The following is a 17489-nucleotide window of genomic DNA, read 5'->3' as shown; positions in this document are numbered from 1 at the left end:
GAATGTGATTAAATATAGGTTTCAAATAATTAAAAAAATATTATATATTTTCCTAATTTATTAATTGGGATTTTCTTTAGTTTTTATTATTCAAGATTGTTTTTATGTTGAGGCATCACACTTGCTAATATATGTACATATGTGTTCTACAAGAATGTAAAAAAAATAAAATAATAATAAATAGCTTCTTAAAAAAAAGATTTCCTCACTTTATCTTGAAGATACCTACAAATCATTTCTCAATTTATGTATGTTGATAGATCAAAATATTTTTTTTGTAAAGAATATTGAAAAAATACGTAGGAATATTTTCCAGAGAAAATGTGTTATCTGACACAATCTGTCTATTTTTACTTCTTTTTTCTCCTCTTCTTTTTGATAAATCTGTTATTGACTCTAATGACAATCTAATCCAATCTACAATGTATAATTTATCAATTTCTTACTTATTTTTATAGTATCCATCAGAAACGGTCAATTATTATGAATGGTTCTGGTGTTGAAAATCACTGCTATAATAACCATGTGGTCCCATTCGATCCGTGACGGCTATACACTTTTTTCAAACTGATCTTTTTATTGTTTCTATATAGGATTTTTCGCCCAGGATTTATAAGGGGCTTAGACCTAGGATAAATCGTTTTTAAACGGCTTGTTTTAAAACTTCAAACTGAATCAAAGACATATTTAAATGCGTAGTGGACTATTGACCTGATAGGTTTTTTACCGAAGGACGATTTGCCAAGCAGACATTTCGCAGAAAGACAATTTTCCGAGCTGACATTATGCCAAAGGACAGTTTACCAAGCGGACATTGCGCTGACAGACCATTTGGGACATTTGACCGCAAAATTATATATATATAATATATTGTATATCTAAATATATGATAATTAATTAATTCTTCGATTCGAATTGCTTTTGTGTTTGATTATTATTGAAATTTTGCCAAAAAGCAATTATATGAATGTACATATTGCTGGAAGACAATTTGCCGAACGGAAATTTTGAAAAATGGGCAGTTTACAAATGTACATTTTAACGAACGGAAATTGCTCTGACGGACCATTTGGGACATATCTCGGAAAATGATATTTTACATACATATGATAATTATTTGAGAACGAAGAAGTGATTAGCAATTATTCCATTCGAATTGCTATCAATGTATTATTTGTCCTTTGGCGAAATTTCATTTCGGGAAATTTTCCTTCTGATTGAAAATTAGAAAACATCGATTTGATAAAGTCCTATAAAGTTTTATACGATATTATTAGAACAATGTTAGTTGGAAAAGATTTTCAGTTTGACATAATTGTGATTCCAAATACCGGAAATTAATTATAGAGATTACTTGAAAAACTTAATTATAGTATTAATTAATAAGGAATCAATTGAGCAATTGGTGTTCAAGTTTTGTACCTATTTTTAGAAATTTGACCTTGATAAGGCTTAAAGAAATATATAAGAAATGACTTCAATAATCCAAACGTTATCAACCGAGTGGATGTCCTAGGGTAAGATATGATCAATTTTGGAAATATGCAAGTTATCAGCTCTAACTCAAAAAGCTCAATTTCCTTACATATTACAAGATTCATTTAAAAAAAACTTTATTGGGCCTTATTTTAAACTACGATCTGAATTATTTATATACATATATTAAAGAGCTGTTAATGACGTCAATTGTTATTTCAAATGAGCAAACATCGATTTAATGACATATATTTTAAAGTTTTATGGTTGGTTCACTGATGAGAGAGAAAAACCGCTTTTTGTATTCCCGTTTTTGTTATAATTATTATTTAATTATCTGTTTATTCATTGTTACGATGAGTTTCTGCTTCTCCAAGTGCCGTTTGCGGCTACTCCAAGGGATTAAGGTGCATAGAAATTGACAGTGTATTATTCGTTGAAGAATACACATGTAATAAAGGCTTAATTTGGGGGAAATCATACTTGCTTGCTTTTTTTTTGATGGTTCACATACAGGAAAGTACGCAGGGGTTGTGTTGAAGATGCGGTAGAATTAGAATAAATTATAGAATCTTTCTTGTTATTAAAAATGTAATATTTGAAATTTAATTTAATTTTTTTTTTTTCCAAATATGTAATTTTTCAAATTTTTTCCCAAAAAATTTATTTTTCTATGAATAGCTACGGATTTTTGTAATTTTCCTAGAAAAAAATTAACTTTTTTCTGAAATCTTTTTTCAAACAATAGTAATGTTTGAGAAAAACTGTGGATCTTTGGAACACAAAATGTCATATTTTAAAATTGAATTTCAAATATTAAATTTTTGAAATTTTTCTACAGAGCTGTGTATTTTCGAATTTTTTTTTTCAAAAAATAATTATTTTTTTTGTTAATAGCTCTGGATTTTTGATATTTTTTTTGACAAAATTTAGTTTCTGAAATTTAATCTTTGACATTTTTTTCCAAAAATTAATTTTTTCTGCAGACCTGTGTATTTTTGAAATTAAGAAAAAAAAGATAAAAAAACAAAGCCCCGGCAGATGCTTCTGATATATATACAATGAAAGGATTTTAAATCAGAACAAGTTTATTCCTCAATATATTGATAACCATGATATTTATCTTTATGAAAAAGTAGACTCCGCTTAAAGGAACAAATTAGTTCAGTCCACTAAAAATCAAAACCGTCACTGACAAGTCCAAAATTTTCAGACCAACACACAATACTAATATATTTACAGGGTGTGGCTATAGAACAAGTCACAGATTCGTGTGGTTTGATTGATTATAGAGTCAAGATTCTAAAGCATTCTTGGAATTATAGTCATTCACTATCCTGCGTTGGAGTAGTAAGGAACATGCGTTTGCCATCGAAAATATATATTGCCAGAAAATGGTTTGACAGAATATTTTATAACATTGACTAATTGAAATTTAGATGTTGAGTATTAATTGATGGGATTTAGGAAAATCAGTTAATTGCTTTAATTTCTCATATAAAAAAAAAAAATTTTACCAATCATTTTTATTATTTGAAATTTGCAAAATTACCCGAACACAAATATCTCCAAGGATAATAGTGCTAGGGAACCAGCAATTGATGCTATTAGCTCTGGTGTCTTGCAACAATTTAAATTGATGCAATTTGTCCAAATGAAATAATTGGAACAGGATTTATATTGGAAAATCAACATTTTTAACCTTAACGTGAAGATGGAACTCGTAAATAGAAGCTAGCCACATCTATCTACATTATGTTGCAACAGTGGTTTGAGTTTAATTGATGTGAGTATTTTTGTAAAAATGGGAAATAATCGAGTAGTATCGAGCTGTCATGAAATATTTGTTTTTGAAAGTGTAAATTTTAAATAAATTCAAACAGTAGCAGACATACAAAGGCCTGCTGTGTCTAGAGGCTTCTATCAAGAAAGAGTTGATCAAACTCGAATCTGACTACATAGTCAAGGTCTGGACCGGATTTATGTCTTGTATTGAGGCAATTATTAGAGCTGAGGTCTCAGATATTGAATAAAAGTTGTGGCGAGCACTATTTTCCGATGATTTTGTAAAATAAATGCCCTTATAACGTATCATTTTCTACTATAGAAAATGATAAAATGTGTACCACTAGATAAGATCAACCCTGTACAATATTGAAGCCTACATTCTAGGGATCATTAGTCAATTGGAAGAATAGTGGCTTGACTGACCTCATCTGCAAATTGATTTGATTTGCCACCCCTCCCCTCACTATTAATGTATGTTTGTTATATATCCGGAATGGAATAATGGGATGGAGATTAGGTGTCGGAATATGTACATTGCTAGAGAATCATGTTTTATGGTTATTTGTCTTTTGTAAGTAATATCTTTTTCCTTTTTGCAAAGGAAGTTGTGATGATTAATTCGTTAGCTCGTACCAATTTTTACATGATATATATTTGGTTATTTTAAATATGTTCCATTCATGTACAAATGTATTTAATTTGTATCCCTTTCACCATAATCCCACAGAAAAAGAAATCCATGTTTATTTATTCATGATGTAATAAAAACCACTGTTCTTTTAATCCAGACAACCCTAATAAGAATAACTTAATCCACAACCACCCACCCCTCCTCCTCCTACATTTGTGTTACCATAATATAAAATCATTTCATGGCTAATTCTTCACACATCTGTAAAAATAAGAGATTTGATTCGTATGGTTGTTGTATATATATTGTTATTTCTACAAATCCCTAAATTTGACGAATAACCAAAAGTGATTATTTTGATGGCTTTTATTATTATTTTACAAAATGAATCATGGATCTTACTGTGTTTTCTTTATTATATATATATATATATATATCACTTTGGATAATTGATTCCTCCTTACACAAATACGATAGTGGGTCGGAAGGCGAATGTTCATATGGTAAACCAGGGGGACTCCACTGCTCTCACACTGAGATGCTAGTCCACAATCCATTTTTATTAAACGTCACGCCGAACAAATATATCAGTGGTTCTGGAACCATTGGGCGAAGGGGCCCCCTACTTATTCAGACTTAAGAGGTCATACATTTATGACGTCCAGTTTATAGGCAGTTTTTAAGGGATATTTCAGAGTCCACTACATCGACTGATCACTGTTTCACTGATTAACAAAACCATTTCGATATGAAGATCAAAAGTCCACGAGACAGCAAAGTCGAAGGACAACCACAAAAAAAGCGATCTATGATATAAATGGCTTATGTGGTGGTATTTATCGATAAACCATGCGTAGGATGGTCAGGAAGGACCTGAAGATGAAGCCATATCGTCTACAAAAGTGGCAGCTTCTAAGGCAGGATATAATGAACTAGAGGCTTAGCCAGGTGAAGGCGCTTATGAGATTCCTCAATTCTTGAACGCACATTTCAATCATTTGCGTACTGGCGAGAACATCTTCACCACAGAGTTGCCTTACAGGAGCTAAAAAGATCAGGTTCTGGGTCGGAGTATCGAAACATTCCTCTAAGTGATCGTAGCCTGTTCAGGGGCCAAAAACCTGCCTATGTGATTGTCTGGACTGAGCCACCTCCTGCGGGACGAAGACACCCTTCCCTGGATCAAGGAACAACACTGGAAAGGGTCTTACTGCTTTTAGCAGGAAGGAGCACCTTCATATACTGAAATGTCTGTGCAAGAGTGATGACAACCCACTTACGAGTACTTTTTGAAGCAAGGAAATGTGGCCCCTTCTTCCTCAGATCTCAACGTAATGGACTTTTCCATTCTGAAGAGGGATGTAAATGTGTGACTTCCTACCGTAGCGTAGACGATCATAAGACCGCGATAATGACTGCATAGGGCAACTTGTCGGAGGATACCATCCATACAGCTTGTAAAGGTGTTCCGAAGCGCCTGAGAGCTGTAGTTGCCGCAAATGATGGTACTCATTTGCAAGGAAATTTCATGCTAATGACAATGGTGTAGAAGGAAGTTTGAGAAATAAATATTTACGTACTTTCTTGGCTCTTGAATTTGTTCTATTTGTCGTTGAGGGATAGAAATGTGAGTCATTTCTACAAGCAGTGTTTGCTTTTGTATTGACAAGCCACACATACAATACAATTGTATTTAATCTTTCATTAAGTGTTGTTCAAAATATTATTCTATAACTTTAGTTGTTGAGAAGTAATAGTGTGTTACTTCAGCTATTGTACTCTAATTCATTGTTGGTCTTTTATTATTCATGATCAAAGTGAATCCTCTCTACAGTTTGTAGAACATAATAACTACAACGTATTCATAGACTGTCAAATAACTTTTTAATCCTTTTGAACGATTCATCATTATGAATCTTGTTTCTCTTTCTTTTTATTTTCCATCTTTCAACGCCTTTTTCTCTCGCGTCATTGAATTTGAAAAGAGAGTTATTTTAAAGAATAATTCGGTTAGGAATCCAGGAGATTCACCCCCCCTGAAACCCTCATGGATTCCCCCATAAAAACCCTTTTAAAGCGTTTCCTTTTATGATAATAAATAGTAATGTACATATATGTTCGAGAAGTGGAGAAATAAATCTTGGGTAGAAGTTGTCGTGATGTTCTTATTTTGCTGTTGTTGTTGTTGTTAGATATATAATTCTCAACATATGTTGAGGATCAACTTATAAAAACACACTAAAGAGATTTTATTTCTATAATATAGTATATATATATATTTTCTTTATCCAAAAGAGATGTGACGGTGATTTTATTGAAAAAAATCATATATGTATAGTAATAGATTATTACGATTTATTTATTTAGTAGGTTATTCAATTTAACTGACTAAAATGATTCGTTGTAATAGTCTATCTATATTAGGCCGGTTTGTTTATCAACTTTTTTCGAATTTCGATGATGGTTAGTTAGGGATATGACTTATGCAAAATGTCATCTTGAGGTAGTACATCTTCTTCAAAGTTTGAAAGGAGACAAAAATTCTTTATTTACACAATAAAGATTATAATAATGCATTTATCATTATTTTGTATAGGTATATTATAATAGACATTGTTCTAACCTATAAAAAGATGATAATTTTTTTTTTTTAAAGCTGCCTTATGGAGCAAGAAAAAGGAAGATTTTTGAAATGTAAAAAAAATAATGATGCGCGCTATAGGCGGATCATTAAATTTTCATTAAGACTGCAACCTCTTATTTTAAATGGATTTCTAGAACAACGTTTCTAAAAGTGGTTACCACTGGGGTAGCCCTTGACCGTATTATTAATTTATGAAACTTCAAAGTTTACTTACCAAATTATAAACTTTCTCTAAAGTCTATAGTCCATGCTAATTCAATACTTAGTCTTGTTAAATGCAAATGTCAGAGTAAAGTGTACCGTTGCAGTGAGTGGTTGTTTGTATGGTTGTTTCTCGGTTACGAGTGCATAAATTATGTTCAAAAGCATATGAATATATTATTAGGAATTCATTTCATTTCTTGTTCATCTGATTAAATATCTTATATTCCAGGTATTGGCTTTATACCTGCCACAATTATTTACTACTTATATACATATAACTAAAAACTACCTATGGCTATAAATTAAATCTATATTCATAGTCTTTAGACTCAAATAACTCAATAGAACTTATACAGGCTATAAAATATATTATTGAAAGAATGTGTGCGGAAGTCGATGTGGGTGACATTCAAAAAACTCGAGTCAGAGTTCGAGTCGGGAGTTTTATGCACCGACTTTGCAGTTCTGTCTAAAACACGGCAAAGATACTCTATAACATGTGTACATTGATATAAAACTTTGTTTTTTTTAGAGAAGTCAAGTATATTTAGAAATAATTTATTTGTACAGAAAATAAATTATTAAAGAATAAAATATCGAAAAAACATGGAAAACTACTTTAATTTTATTTAAAAAAACAAAAACGTTTTAATATTATACCCTACCAAACCGTGTACCATGAAGGCTATACCGCAGTTTGTACAGAAATTTGGGTTTGGCGTACCGTCCCAACACTAATATTTACTAATTTTAATAATAACTCGTACAATCTTTTTAACGAAGCTGGCAAAAGCAATTAGGATTTTTTATTCCTAAAATAAGATATGACGCTATGCATTATTTGCCTGTTTCTTGATGGAAATGTATTTATGAAATATCCTAATTGAATAGTACGTTTTCATGTGACGTCAGAATTGTTGTTGACGTCAGTCATTTTATTGGCTAGCTATGACCAGATATCTACATTTCAATTTGACCAATTAATATGTCTTATTTAATCTATGTATGTCGAATAATCCATTAAAATCTGAACATTTTGAATTTTAAACTTCAACAACATATAATTTGTTAATTAACAATATAATTTCAACAAAATTAATACTATAAATAGATGTGTGTCTGAGGTGTCCTAAACATTAATGTATCCACCCTTAGCGTCCCAGAGCTTCCTGTCAATGGGGTTGAGGACATCTGTGTTTGAACCGGTCAAGGTCCATTGAAATATGTACACTTACTAATTCATTAACTAATACAGATTGAGTGATGGAAATTAATTCATATTTCGATATATTTAACCATACACAATTAGTTAAAAAATAAAGCAAACTTGAGCACTTTAGTTTACGTAAAAGTCGAGACAATGACACTTGATTGTGATTGTGACGGTCAGCTAGTCGGACGAGTTTAAGAAAACAGCCTCAAGTTTATGAGGGCCCATGAGAGAGATCTTAGGGTTTCACATGAGATTGTCCAGAGAGCTATCAAAAAAGTGGTTGGAAAGAACATTGTGAAGGTGGAGAGGACACTTTTGATACCTGCAATTAAAGATTATCTTTTACTGCACATTCTGTAGCGATAAAATAGAAACGTCAGTACATGTTTTCTACGAGTTTAATAGGTTGAATCCTTTGTTAAGGATGCATCAAGTAAAATTAAAGAAAAACTACAAGTCTCGACGTCAGAAACTGATTGGGTACTGGCCTCGGTTCCGAGTCTTCCCAGGGATTTTAAGGCGGAGACCATCATCAGTAAAGTGCAGGCTATAATATATTCTTGCAGATGTAACAAGGAACACATCCAACAAATTTGGAAGGTGTAATAGAGAAAGAACTCGACATTTTAGCTAATTTTTCCGAGAATGGTTGTTCATTCTGACTTTTGGGTACAAGTATGGAAGGACCCCCCAAAAAAAACAGTGATTTTTATTGTCGTTTTTCTTATTATATACAGTTTTTTCATTAACAAATATATGTTATTTGTAAGGAGTGTGTTAAATTCAGTTAGAATGTTTGTTTGTCAGAATTGTAATTAAAGGTATGTCTATTGGGCATTAAAAAAAACCACTATTCTCTTGCAAGACTCTTTTGAACTCTTTTTTGACACTTTTGGCCCCCTACATCCCTGATTCCAACCTCCTCGACTACACATTTTTGGTGCATGTCGAAGGGAAGGTCAGAAGTCCCCATCATCCAAACATCAATGCCCTCAAAGCACCTCTCAGTCAGCGCTGGGATACTTTGACAGAGGACAACATTCCCTACAGGTGCTAGCCCTTTCGCCGCCTCTAAGGATGGCTACATTGAGGATTAAGAGAGCCCAGACACACATCTATTTTATACATTTATAGTATTAATTTTGTTGAAATTCTATAGTTAATTAATAAATTATATCTTATTCAAAGAGTTTGGATTTTAATTGTCCCCTTGGTTTTGTAATATGTAGGGAGTAAAATGCTGGTTGGTAGATATCTCAGGGAGTCAAATTATAAGGAGTAAATGTTTGGGGTATTGTAGGATAAAAACTATGTAGATACGAGTGTATGTTAAGGGACGGGCGTCTACACACTAAATATAGTATGTACATATATCACGATGAGAGTTTTTGCGAACTATCAGTCATCAAAGTAAACAAAAGTGTGTTTTATCATTACTTTTTCTCTTTCTTTCTATCTCTTTGCAGGTCTATTATTATTCAAAAGTAAATAATACTAGTCGTAAAAAATACAAACGTATACTATATATGATAATTATAGGTTTATCTTCATTTCATGCAATGTCACGATTCTGTCTACGTCATCAACTCACCATCACCATGAGAAAAGTGACTCGGATAATACATTACACACACAAATTACAGAACATTTCCGAGTTTTTTTTTCTCTGTGTTATTTTTTACATACTGTGTGCGTTTCGAATTTTCTCCTCGTAGTACTAACAGTCCTCTAAGAGTTCCACAGTGTGTACTTAATATTATTATGTATAGATATAATTATATGGTTGAGTACGAACAAGGAAGAGAATTGATGATGGGAAACTAAGTAAGATGTCCCCGCCGCTCTCTAAAAATGATTATAATGACAATAATTATTCTTTTTATTTATTTACTTTAGATGAAAACGAATTTTGAGATAATTTTATTTTTCTTTCAAAAGTTCCCATCTTTCATTATGTATTATGAGAAATATATTTTAAATAGTGTTGAGTTCCTCTCTGAAAGTCCGTGACCACCGATCAGAGACCAACTTTGGACGTCGTTTCATAGTAGTACAATTCGATCTAAAGACTGGGGACCCAATAAACTTCTACGAGATATATGTAATTTATTAGTTAACAATAGAATTTCAACCAAATTAAAACTATAAAGAGCGCCCACATATTGAGGTCCTAAAAGTCCGAAAATTGTCTCTTAGAAAGGTTTTGTTGGGATCAAACGGATATCCGTCTAGAGTCCAAGCAAAGCTGTCTCTGAATTTTTTTCTGCCCCAAAGTAGCACTTTCCATTCAGAAGTTCCATGAGAGCATCGGTATTGATCTGTTCCTTCTTCTCCACAAAAATGGGAGGGTAGACTCCATAACTTCAAAGACCATAGTTCCAGGTATATTTTTTGTTCTGCATGCATGTTTCACTGAAGTTGAGACATTGTCTGGATGTTTGGTTAATATGTAGCGGCTGTTTTAATTATTCACAGTGGAATCAATGGGTAAAATTTGCCATCAGAAAAGAGCAAAGCTTTGGACGAATTTTGGTTGGACTTGAGAACATTTAGAATCTTGTTTTTTCTCTGTCCAACCGTCTTTGCTTACTCTTTTCAGAAATAAGATATCTTGTTGTCCGTCTTCATGATTTGCACCAATGCCATTCTCTATTGAAAATAATAAAATGTGTACCACTAGATAATATCAGCCATGGTTCATATATATTTATTTAAATGAGGGTTTATTTACAGTTCGGGAGCGTAGTGTCTACCAAAATATCGGTCCAGACCCCTATAGAAAAGATAACGTAAGAGATAATTGAAAATTAAATCGGTCTTGGACCGAGTGCTAACACTACTATTTAGTTAGTTAAAAGGAGTATTATTATTATAAAGTCGGCAAAGGACGACTCCACACTTTATTCTTTAAAAAGGGACAATTAATATCAATAAACGTAGTTTTAAGAGGAATTATTCTTCTTCCAAGAATAATAACAATAATGGAGTCACGTGTCGGAACACCATGGTTTAAGAATAATGTGTCAAAATGCCCCCCCCCCCTCTCATTCTGTTTTCTCGCCACGTCATAATATTATTATATTCATATTTACTACACAATGTATGTACGTACACTCAATATCATCCTCTTAGTCTTTTTTCAAGAGCTTAAACCTGAAAGTGTCAGGGTATTGAGTTACTTAGATTCAGTCAATGAATGTACATTGTACATATTATATTGTTGGCAGCAGACACACACCCCTTTGAGTCATCCCTGGATGATTTTTTTAGGGGTACACGTCTCTTATTGTTATTTTTGCTAGTATTTAATAATCCTATTCACTACCTAGTACTAGCAGCAGTAAGTAAGACTCTCAGGAGGGGTTCCTCATTCATTGCCTTCACCATTTGGTCAGTGAACAAAAAGAATGAAAAAAGGAATTTGCATTTCCTTAGTTCCGTGTAGGTATAAATAGTTATGGGATGTGTGTAAAGAAACAACTAAGTATAGCTACTACAAAAGAGAAAACAGCTGATGCATGTCCTCTTTCTTTGTTTCATTATTTAGTAAGAAATGCGGCAGTTAAAATCTCCCTCTAAAAGAAGAATTATCGCCTATTTCTGGTGTAAATTGTTTGAAAGTCTAGTAAAAAGAAATTCATTTTTGTAAATTTAATTTCAATCTTTTATTTAGCAAAGTAAGAATTATCCAATTTCGGTAAAATAGTCACTTTTTTTGTTCTAATCCTCGTTCCCATTTGGTAAGTAATTTTATAAAGCCTCTTAGTTAGAAACCCTTCCCCTTATTGGCAAAAAACTGGGAGAGGTGATATTCACTAGCTACTTTTGAGGCAAATTTTTTTACCAACAAATCTTTAGCCATGGAGAGGAACAGGTGGTAATCACTTCGACAGGACTATAACGTGGATGCATAAACGCTTCCCAACCAAGCTTATGTTGCATCTTGTGTATCAATGTCGATGTGTGTAGCCTGGTGTTGTTCTGATGGACCACGATTCGTCTCCTATTGGCAAAAGATGGTCGCTTATGGGCGATGGCTTCCTTCAGACAGTTCAATTGATGACAGTACAACTCGGAATTAAGAGCTTGGCCATTGGACAGCAGCTCATCCTAGATAGATGATAATCCCTACAAGAACACTGCAAAATCTTCTTGGTCGTTCATCCTGGCTAACCCCGTTTGTACCGGCTCACTGCGATTGGTCCACGACCGCTTTCGCTTGATATTGTCTTCCATCACCAGTAACCATCTGGTTGAGACTTGGATCGATTTTGTTGAAATTAAGCAGGGATTTGCTTATGGAAATTCGGTCCATGAGGTTTTTTTAGTTAAATTGTGTGGCGGTCCATGAGGTTTTTTTACATTAAGTTAATTCGTGGGGCATCCATCCATCGAGTTTTTATTTTATTTTTTATCCACCCTTATTTAAATGGTTCCAAACGGTGTTTTGGGCAAAGTTTAGTACTTAGGCAATTGAATCAGTGCTTACATGACGGTCGGCTCGACTATTTCTATCATTTCATTGATCTTTTTGATAATTGGTCTTTCAGAGCATGGTAAATCTTTGACACTAAAATGAACCTTAGATAGCAGTAAATCACTGTAACATTTTTCCAAAATATTGTGTCAGTAGTTGAGAACACGTGGTTGGTCATGACAACAATGGAATCCAACGACTTTCATCCGTCCAACCAGTGGAAAAGAATAACCACGATTATGATAATTCGCGCCGGTTCGGAGGACTATGACATCATGAAGGGTGCCTGGATAGTGAGGAACACAGTGAAGACCAGTAGGATCATCTGAAATTTTCTTTTAGTCCACAAGTCCCAGATGTGGCTGTCCAAGAACTTCAAGAACTACACCAGCCCACACATCTGGCCTCCCAACAGCCCAACTGCAATCCCTGTGACTTCTACCTGTGGGGTGCAGTTGAACGGGACACCAAACGAACCTCGTGCAACACGGTGGCCGAGTTAAAGCAGCGCATACTCATGATTTTCAACAAGTTGCTCATGGACCAGGTTGAGCGCGCCTGCAACAGGTCTAGGTTGGAGAATGTCATCGCCACTGAGGGTGCCTACTTTGAGTAGAATTCAGAGCCAGAAGCCTCAGCTTTCAAATAGTTTTGAATTTTTGATCTAATAAATTATTAAAGATTTTAAGAATTGTTCTTTAAATTTTTTGAAATGTGTCAAAAATATTGCCTCGACCCAGTAGTATTTACTGACTTTTGGTAATAATGGTGTTAAACTTCCTTTTCTCCTTCTAACAATAGTGTACTAAAAATTCATTTCTATCAGTGGTTGCCCCAGAATTCTTAAGCAGGGCATGCGAGATCCACACATAACACTCTAAAATACTTAAAAGTCCACAGTTTCAGAAGAAATGGCCGGTAGTCTCGCTCGCTACATTGGAAAATGGGCAGATACTCCTTTGGTCGTTGAAGAATTTCGTTGCTTTATTGTCGTTTCTTCTTCTCAAATAATAACTAAAAGGGAACATCGAAGATTTTTTTAAACACTTCCGGATTTCTGACGTAGAACCCGTTAAGGCTTTGATCATGAACCAAGGGATTTTTGGCACCCTCAAAATTACATAACCCCAATGTAAAGGATTATTCACCCACTTGATCAATTAGTAAGGTTACACAAGGTAGGTTAATTTATTATCCCTCATCTGCAACGGATCCTTAGATGAATCAGGGTGGGAACGCTAAGGAAGCCATATTTTCGAAGGGTCACATAGAAGAGCCATTGTTATTTGAATTCATGCCAGACAGACTACATCCTAGAAGACACATTAAGTTATTGGATAGATGAGTTTGCTGAAGGAAGATCATACATTTGACAACAGGACGGTGATACCAACAGAGCCCCATTACACCAAGGAAGTCCTCATCTACTCTGTCAATGACATGTTCGCGAAGTTGTTAGCCGAGAACGTCAAGAAGAGATGCAGTGGAGGCTACTTCGAGGAGGTGATTGAGGCTGGAGGGGATTTTCTATCTAATTTTGTAAATAAACTTACCAAAGGATTTCAATAGTGTTTTTACCCTGTATACTGTATAGTAAAAAGGCGGGCAATTTTACGGAGGTAATCTGCCTAGATCCGCCACAGATATGGCAACATCTGTAGTTTTTAATATTCATTTTGCCAACCCAGTTTGATAAAAATAGTCTAGTCATTAGTGAATATCTTTAATATTTTAGTAATATCAGATTCATAATTGAGTCCATATAGTAATCACTCGACATTCCTTTGTTTGAATATGTCAATATTAATCAATTGCAATTGTAAAAGGACTTTTGCTAGATAATTGTCGGGAAGTATTTATAACTCACACAAAATATTCTACAGGACACGATTTTTACTTCTCAAAAAGCCTAATTTAATCCAATATCCGTCATTTTAATTACTAAATATTAGTTGACGCTATCATCTTATTTGAATCTATGATTTATTTATCATATGCCGTATCTTAAAGACCGCATATACACAGGAAATTTTGGGTTCAAATCATAGGGATGACCTTCTGCCAAGGACTCAACCGCCGAATATAATTTGAAGACCAATATTATGTATGCATTTTTAAAAGACAAATTTTGCAATATTTCACTTCCTCTGTAGTTCAGATCTTTTTTATTTTTTTTACAAAGCGGACATATTTAGCTCGGAACACTCAGTAAATTTCAATTCCAGAACCAACAAATGGAATTATGTCCCAAAATTTCAATACATACATATCATTGAAATTTCACAATGTAATGAGTTGAAACCAGAGACAAAATAGTTTATTAAATGAATATTATATGAAAAATAGAAATAAACAAGTAGTATAACGATTGGAACGGAAGAAGTGCTAATCACCACTCCGCTGTTAATTATTACTAAACATGATTAATTATTCATGTTAGAAAATACACATAGATTGACGAACAAGTTTAATACGAGGCCAGAACATAATTCCCTCAATATTCCAAGAGAAAATCTCCATTAAGCGCGTTTTATAGTAATACACATTAAATATTTTGTTTAAAAAATTCAAAAGGCACATCACCTTCAACCAAAAATATACAGTCATGACGTATAAACCTCATTTATTTATACTTAAAGGCAAAATATCCTTCAGCAAGAAGGTCCTAGGCAAAATTGTTTAAGGCAAAATGTCTTGATGCAAAATGGTTAAAGGCAAAAGTACTGTATATTATGTGGTACTCTGCCCTGATAAATTTTACGCAGCCCTCATAGAAAAATAAATAATTGATCAGCCCTGTTAACTAGGTGCTAATTTGAACGATCGTTGAGTCCTCCATATAATGTATCACAGATAATAAGGTTTGTATCTGCTCTTATTTAGGACTGAAGGCTACAGTAACTCAACCTTATTTAAATCAGTTCTAGTTCTGTGAGTTCTAAAGACTGGTCCTAAGACGGAGCTGGACGAGACGGAATGTATAAGGGCCGACAAAACTCACCAGATAATTAATAAGTAATTTTCAATAAAAATAAAATGGGTCAAAACCTATCCATTGCTAATACAGTGATAAGTTTCTGAACATAATTTATGCACTCGTAACTTAGGAACAACAATACAAGCAACCTCTCACTACAATGTTATACTTTACTATGACTTTACAAGGATGACATTGACCATTCACAAGACTAAGTAATAAACTGGCATGGCTTTGTTCTACTCAACATTATAATTTAGACTTCAGAGATGTTTGGGGATTGTGATTCTATAGAGAATTTAGAGAACGTTGAAAGTTTGTAAAGTTAACTTATAAATTAGTTAATTTAATAAGTTTCATAAATTAATAGTTCTTAGTACCTATAATTTATAACCATTTAGAAAAAAACTTTAGGAACGCTTAAATTATAAATAAGTTTCATTTGCATAAATTATTGAAATGATTGCTTTACATAATTAACAGTTAAAATGAATGATACGTAGTAATTGAGGGGCTGTTTTTACAAGTTACAAATAACTTGTACGCAATATATTATATTTCAACTATAACAAAAATGGACTCCTTAATCGAAGAGTCGAACTCCCATGCAGAGAATGAAGCTCCTAGTGTGTTTCATATCGAGTCATTGTTGGAATGAAGTGAGATGTAATCAAAATAATCTCTTCATTAAGGGGTAAATTAAATCATAATAATGGCACATCAGGACTCATTCTACGATGAACGACTATAATAATAATACGAAGGAAAATAAATAAATAACAATAATGGGCACCACGGGAAAATCCTCAGCTGTACCCCCTTCATCATCAATACAAACTTCAGATTGACCCCTTGGAGTGCTTTTAAAATATTGTACATTCTACATATATATTTATATCGATATAATAATAAATATCGGAAATATGGACAAATATAATTTAATTACTCATGATGGACCGCGGAGAAATGGGTGAGGGGATTTATAATGGAGCCCTTTTGTGATGGATTTGGACAATCAGTTAAGGGCCAGACGGAAAAGACGAAGGGTAATAAAGAAGGCTTCTCCCTTCCCCTCTTACGTATACATGATATATAGCCCATCAACACAAAAGTAAGCTCAAAAGATCTTTATCAAAATAGACTCTGAATTACAAGGACTCTGATTCATCCTTTGGAGACCATGTGACAAATTGCACTTTAAGTAACCAAAAATGTATTGTCATTCATCTATTGATACACAATTTTATTTTTTTCAAAAGAGTAAAATTTAAATGTGAGGTATTGTAAGGACATTTATTTAACAAAATCATCTGAAAATAGTGCTCGCCACAACGTTTATTCAACATGTGAGACCTCAGCTCTAATAATTGCCTCAATTCGTGGCCTAAATGCCTTACAGGCCTTGACTATGTAGTCAGAATCGAACTTGGTCCGCTCCTTCTTGATGGAAGCTTCTAGAGACTGGATACTCCTGTGAGGATTTAGGACACACCCTCTCCTGCAGACGTGCATATATGGAGTAGTCAAAGGGGTTCACATCTGGAGAGGAGGGTGGGCACATGTTGAGGACCCAACTGTCTCTCAGATAGGCCTGCCAATTACATGGAGCTACGTCTTGAGTGAAAACAAAGTTGTCCTCGAATTTGTCTCTGTCCCAGAATAGCATTTTCTTTTCTAGGACTTCGATGTAAGCATCTGCACTGAACCACTCCTTCCTACCCAACAAAAAGGAAGGGTATACTTCACCTGTACTGGCCACTAGATTTTTGTTCTGAAAACGCATAGCTCACTGAAGCTGATAGAACATTGTCTGGATGTTCGGTTGTGATGCAGCGGCTATTTTGCTTTTCACAGTTGTATCAACGGGTAAATTTTGTTCATGAGAATAGAACCCAACTTTTCCCAAAGTTGGGTTGGCCTTGAAAACATTTAGAATCTTCTTTTCTCTTTCAAACCATCTCAGCTATCTCTGTTCAAAGATAAGATGTTTTGCTGTTCCGCTCCGTGATTTTACACCAATGTCATTCTGGATTGAAAATAACATCAACCCAGTAAATACCTACTCAAAATCATTGCCTT

The sequence above is a fragment of the Lepeophtheirus salmonis genome, chromosome 8 (assembly GCF_016086655.4).
Source record: "Lepeophtheirus salmonis chromosome 8, UVic_Lsal_1.4, whole genome shotgun sequence".
NCBI classification, from domain to species: domain Eukaryota; kingdom Metazoa; phylum Arthropoda; class Copepoda; order Siphonostomatoida; family Caligidae; genus Lepeophtheirus; species Lepeophtheirus salmonis.
Note: the sequence above shows the minus strand (reverse complement) of the source record.